General features: G+C 37.0%; 1 long non-coding RNA gene across 1 annotated transcript; it reads right to left on the bottom strand.

Annotated features, from left to right (window-relative positions):
• Nucleotides 1-3,072: 3,072 nt before the first annotated feature.
• Nucleotides 3,073-5,501, bottom strand: LOC128286675 (uncharacterized). Its single transcript, XR_008277297.1, has 2 exons — nucleotides 5,399-5,501; nucleotides 3,073-3,289 (listed from the first exon to the last, which is right to left on the bottom strand). It is a non-coding gene; the product is annotated as an uncharacterized LOC128286675 (long non-coding RNA).
• Between the last annotated feature and the right edge of the window lie 1,463 nt (nucleotides 5,502-6,964).

The raw sequence follows: 6,964 nt of genomic DNA, 5'->3' as shown, positions 1-6,964 counted from the left end.
CCCACAATTCAACAAAACAAAATAGCCTATACATGCCAAACGTTCTCCTAGTTCAACTACGAAGACAATACCAAAAGATTTCCAGCGGTGTGATGACTTCAACGACGGTTCCGAGCAGGCAAACGATACGAGTCCAAGAGACCTAAAATGGGTGACAAGAAAACACCGAGTGAGTTTATAACTCGAGAAGTCATAAGCATTCATCAACCAACCATTAATAAAATTATCACAACATGAAACGATAAACGAGGCTAGGTACTCCATCCATATCGAAACTATACTATAATTCCTCGGACCTTTCGGTTCAATCTCATACCAAGTCATACATCCACATTTCATATTCTATACAATAAGATATTTGAGGCATTTTCACACACCAACTCATTTTCACCACAATCATACAATTGCAATCATCACATAGATTTAAAGCTTACCAAGCTCAACCCCGAGCATGAACATATTGCCTATTCGTCATGAGCTCAAGGTACTTACCGATCCGCTGTCCGGATTAACTCGGTAATGTCGCACACTCAGTGCCAATTGTAATGCAAGAGCATATAGTGAATCCGCACACTTAGTGCTATATACATTCAGCTCGCACACTTAGTGCTATATAATCAAACTCGCACACTTAGTGCTGTACAATTTTAAACCCGCACACTTAGTGCCAATCTTGTCACCGTGTCCATTTATACCCGCACACTCTCGGTCGAGACCAATACCTTATGCATTTTGCTGCCTTTATACATTCAACAATGGCATCATTCCATACACATACATTTCCATTTACACATCAACTCATTTAAACACATTTGCATATATATTATGATCATTCAAATCAACACCAAATATATTCTTAATGACTTACCTCGTGTTGGGTAAAATAGTTCCAAGTCGGCTACTCGATGACCTTCGTCTTTCCCTTGCTTGATTCTCCTTCTTTAACTCCTTGAGCTTAATCAATAAATCACTAGTTTAACCATCTTGCTAAACATTCATAATTCAACTACACATGCATATGTATGCTTGTATATTCGGCAACCATTCTTACTAATCGCCCATTTGGTCGATTATACACCTAACCGAATATGCACCAAAAACTTGATTCAACATTACCTACATACTCACTTTAATGGCCGAATATATATATATATATATATGTACAATGTCAACTAACATCTTTTAATCACCTAATTTCATCTCATGAACATTTAATAAAATTTTCCCAATCTAGCATATATTTTCACATCCATTTGTAACATCATGTACAAACACATATACACATATATCAAAACACAAATTTTTACCTATCATGCAACAAGCATAAATCACACTTATGAGCATGCCATGGCCGAATACATCCCACACCATCCCCTTTCAATTTTTGGTCATGGTTAAACAAAGAAAACTCCATGTCTTACTCAAGAATGCTAAAAGAAATTTCAAGAGTAGTCAATCCATCATTACATGCATCATCAACAAGCTTCACATTTAGCATGCAATGGCTTTAACACAATATCAACCTTGGCAAAATACCATTTCCATGGCATAACAAGGATTTGAACCATAGGCTAACATGAACATCAAGTTAGCAACTAAAACATGCATGAATCTCATGACACAACCTCAAACATACCTTAATCTTGACACAAGTATGACCAAATCTCCTTCTAGTTCTCTTCTAAACCAAGCATGAAGCAAAAATCCTTCCTTTTCCCTTAGTATTTTCGGCCAAGATTTAAGAATGGATGAACAAATTTTCTCCTTTCTTTTCCTCTACTCATGGCAACAAGGGGGCATCCATGCTCATTTTTTTTTCATTTCTTTATTTTTTCTACATGATCCACTAACTAAACATGTTGGAAACATGTTCCTTGCCCATATTCTTGTCATGGCGGCCACTCTTCCCTTTTTTGGGCAAATTGACATGCAAAACCACTCTTTTGCATGCATGTACTATTAGACCATTGTAAGATTAGCCTATCACCTTTCAACATTGTTTCATACAAGTCCATTTTAATAAATTCACATAGAAATGATCAAATTAATGCATGAAACTTTCACACATGCATTTACTAACATCATAAACATAGAATATAACTTTTAATTACTTATAAGACTCGGTTTAGTGGTCCCGAAACCACTTTCCGACTAGGGTCAAATTAGGGATGTCACATCACACACGGCCTAGACACATGCCCGTGTGTCTACCCGTGTGTACAACTTTGAGGCTATTTTCCAAGCCATTTTGTCACCCTCGCTAACACATGCACACTCTCATATGCCAATGGTGAATATCATGGCATAAATGGGTTACTTAAACATCCATAGTTTAGCTCATGGGTGACAATTACATGCCAATTATACATATTTGGGACTCCATAACTTATTAGGATCATTCAAAACATTTCCTTACTTTAAACCATGCTATGATCTAACCAAGTGACATCAATAATCCATCAAGTATAGATTCCATATTTTATCATTCATTGTCAACAACCAACTTATCACACACCTCAAAGGTAACAACACATCTCATGCATGCATCAATATCGAGGATTACAACCCAATAATCAATGTGAGCCATACTTCATGGCCATATACAAAATGAGTTAGTATACCAATTTAGGCCATCACTTTGGCCAAATAATATGACACATATAACAAAATAACAAGTCCCCTATACATGCCATACTTAAATGTATTAAACCTAATATGTAACACCCCAAACCCGGCCCAGATGTTATGGTCGAATCTGATGTGCCACATTGAAGTTAAAAACCCATGTTTCATTTTAGTGCTTTAAAAACCGACTTTTGTTAAGCTAACAAAGTGAATGGGAGCTGGGCACTAGGTAGGAATTCGTAACAGAGGAGGTAAGCCATGAAGGCTGCTTAATTACCAAGCTCTTCTAATGGATCCAACCCTAGACATGCCCACAACCATTGCCACACTTGGTTAAATCGAGTTGTAATTTATTTAAGTTGAAATCTTTGATAAATCGAATAATCGTGGCGTGGTGTTATTTTGAAAACAATTATCATTTTGAAAACACGTCCTAAGTCTAGCCCATTTATTAACAAACATATTAAAGTTATTAAAAATAAAATCATCCCACAAAAATAATTAAAATGGCCTTATTACAACCCAAAACCAAACAATAATATTAATAAGATAAAACTTATAAAGAAATAAATCGGCTACTTATTGCAATTAGAAGAAATAGAAACAGTAGTGTGGCCATCTCCAAGTCCCTCGCAGCTCCAAACCATCTAAGCTTAGGGATTACCTGCACAGTTAGAAATGGGGTGAGTTTACGAAAACTCAGTGTGTAATCCCAATAAAAAAAAATAGTGAAAACACAGTATCAGTACAATCTGGGCCAAAGCCCTATTTAGTCTTGACATATACTGGGCCGAAGCCTTTCATTTAACGGCTACTGGGCTGAAGCCTTTTCATAAATCATATCACTGGGTCGACGCCTTTTCATAAATCATATCATTGGGCCGAAGCCTTTACTGTAAACGGTATGGCCCTTAGGCCCATTTCAATATCACATGTAATGTCAATGGATGTATGCAAGCCCATTTGGGGAGACTACTCGACCCACCATCCGCTACTCTCTACCCGTACCAACCAACACACCATGTGGGGAATAATTCAACCCACCCAACCAACACACCACTGGCAGCATAGCTATTTTATCATATATCTGGAGGCCTAGCCTTTTTTAATAACTGGGGCAAAGCCCTTTTCGGTAAACTGGGGCATAAGCCCTTTTGTACTTCCTCCATCCATATAAAAACCCAACCCAATGCAACATGTCATGTATGCAGAATGTCATGCCCATATTTGAATTAAACAATCACAGTCAAGTCATTCATATCACCAACATATATTCACAATCAAATCCGTCAACCACACAGTCCAAGTCAGTCACTTGCCCACAAGGGCAAAACAGTCATTTTTCACATTATAAGGGTATTTTAGTAATTTTACCAAATATCAGGGTTTTTCATGTTTATTACAATTATCAATATTTCTGAGTGTTTAAACAATGATCTTTAACTCACTTTATCAAATTCGGGCTTTTGGGCCCAAAACCCCTAATGGGCCCTACGAATGTTGATTTAACCTACTTAACCCAAATTTTACAACAATACTAACCGTGTTAACGTGCAACTTTTCCAAATTCCATTTTCTATCAATTCTACCCAAATGGGTCTGAAAGCCTATTGGGCCCAATTTCAGCCCATTGAGGCCCAACTTACCATCGTGCACAAAATTGAGTTCTTACCTATTCCATTGATCCAAACACCGATCTTATCGTATTTATCGCATCTATACCCAAACGCAACATTACAAGTTCCCAATATACCAGTATTTTAGCATTTCGGCTTCTCAGCAAATATTAGTCTAAGCTATTACGAGGGTTAGTACACATATGTTATGGATTGAAGTTGAAACGTTTCCATAATCAATCACCTACGATAACCACCACCTGTCACTCAAACTTAACTAATCCAATATCAATATATGTAAATCCTTAGCACATCAGTCATACGGAATGTAAGGGCATATTCGTCATTTTACCATACAAGGGTATTACAGTCACTTTACCCTACAGGGGCTTTACGGTCTTTTTACCTATTAAGGGTATTTTAGTCATTTCATCCTACAAGGGTGTTTTGGTAAATCTACAAACCAAGGGTATTTCAGTAATTTTGTAAACCAATGGTATTTCTATAACTTTTAGAAAGTCAAGGGTATTTTTGTAATTTTGTAAATCAGTGGTATTTTGGTAATTTTACAAACTAGGGGTATTTTGGTAATTTTACAAATTGAGGGTATTTCGGTAATTTTACAAACCAAGGGTATTTTAGTAATTTTACAGACTAGGGTATTTTGGTAATTTTACTGATCGAGGGTATTTTGGTAATTTTGTAAACCAATGGTATTTTAGTAATTTTGTAAATCGAGGGTAAAACAGTAATTCTGTAAATCAAGGGTAAAACAGTAATTCTATAAATCGAGGGTAAAATGGTAATTCTATAAATCGAGGGTAAAACGGTAATTCTATAAATCGAGGGTATTTTGGTAATTTTACAATTTGAGGGCATTTCAGTAATTTGGTAAACTAAAGTATTCTAAACAGGGATAACAATACGAATGGGCCTAAAGCCTATTCTCGGTCCAAATGGGCCCACACGCTCGTGTGACCCTTTTAGCCCAAATCTAGCCACAGATATGAGATTCACCTAGCCTAGTCTAATATTTACTACACAATCAAACAACTTATCCTATTGGGCCCGTAGGCCCATTGGGCCCACATGACCCCTTTCAGCCCATCGTGGCCCGAAGTAGCCATCCTACAGCTAGAGTAGCGAGAAATACACACCTGATTGGCGACTGGAGTTAATCCAAGCTCCGAGCACTCTTAGTCGACGCCCAACCCAAACGAGCACGCCATACAGCGAAAGGGATCAGCCAAGAAAGGTACCTTTACTCTCCTCATGGTTCCCTTTATTTAAAGCCAACTTCGCATCCACTCTTATGTTAGCTTCCCGATGTGGGATCCCTTCAACATCAGAGTTTAAATTCAACACCAACTCTTGCCGCCCCCTGTTAGCAAAATAAATGCTCCTTGCTTGCCATGGGATTCGAACCCATGCCTCCCCTCAGATGTTCCACACATTTCTTGCCACTAAGTCACAAGGCTTTTTGTGTCATATTTTATCCCCAATTAATTATAAGGTCTAAAGGCCAAAGTCCAGGTTCCCTTAAAAAAACAAAATAAATTGCAAGAGCCAAGACTTGAACCCAGGCTCCCATGCAACCTTAATGACGCCACAACCACTAGACTACATGCTTCCTTGTGTCATTTATTTACCACAATAATTTAAAAGGCCCTATCCAAGTTTTTTTCACTTAATACCAAATTTTTTGCTAAAGCCCAAGTTTGAACCCAAGATTTCTCCAACACTTCTCAAAGCCATTAACCACTAAAGCAAACATTTAATTGTTTTATTTCATTGCACAATTAAATACCTATATACAACCTCCTTACGGACCCCCACTCAAGGCCCAATACTTCTAGGCTCAAATTCGGGGTGTTACATAATATACCCCAAATGATTTGTTGATAGCGTGACTAGAGCTCTGAAGTCCACGATCCTCGAGCTAGCTTGGCAATGCTAAGAAAAAGGGAAAAGAGAGAGGGGGTAAACATAAAGGTTAGTAAGTTTTATGTAACTAATAAAAAACATAGATCATACAGTTTCATGAGTTAAACATGCTACTAATTGCTAGCACATTATCAATTTACACACAATGTACATAATAAGAATTGACAATAAATGTCATTGAACATTCACAACTAATCTTACTCTTTCCTACTCATGCTAAATTTTCCATCAAGAATCAAATTCAATACTCATGAGGTTTACATACATGTGACAGCCTTAAAACGACCATAGTCGGAATGTGGTTTCGGGACCACAAAAATCGAGGCATAAAAATAATTTGATATTTATTTTGATGCCTATAATATGTGTTAACTCATGTGTGACAATTTTGATACTTTAATTTAGAGTTATAAATGTGAATTTCACTAGAAAGGACCTAGTAGAAAACTTTGAAAGTATGATGGGGGAATGTGTGATGACTAATTAAAGCATGCATGCAAAACAATGGCCTTGCATGTCAAATACCCCTCTTTTTACAAGTGATGGTCGGCCATGACAAAGAAATATGGGCAAAACATGTCATAGACATGTTTTGTTGGTGAATCATGGGTGAAAAAAATAAACAAATAAGTATGGGTAATAAAGAATGAAAAAAAAAATGTGTGTGAGTGAACCCCCCCTTTGCCGTGAGTTGAAGAAAAGCAAAGAAAAAAAAATTGTTCATCTTTTCTCATTCTTTTTGGCCGAAAATACTAAAGAAGAAGGAAGGAATTTTGCTT

This window comes from Gossypium arboreum, chromosome 13 (genome assembly GCF_025698485.1).
Source record: "Gossypium arboreum isolate Shixiya-1 chromosome 13, ASM2569848v2, whole genome shotgun sequence".
Classification (NCBI taxonomy): Eukaryota; Viridiplantae; Streptophyta; class Magnoliopsida; order Malvales; family Malvaceae; genus Gossypium; species Gossypium arboreum.
The sequence above is the reverse complement of the archived record's forward strand: the minus strand, read 5'-3'. Positions and strand labels throughout refer to the sequence as shown.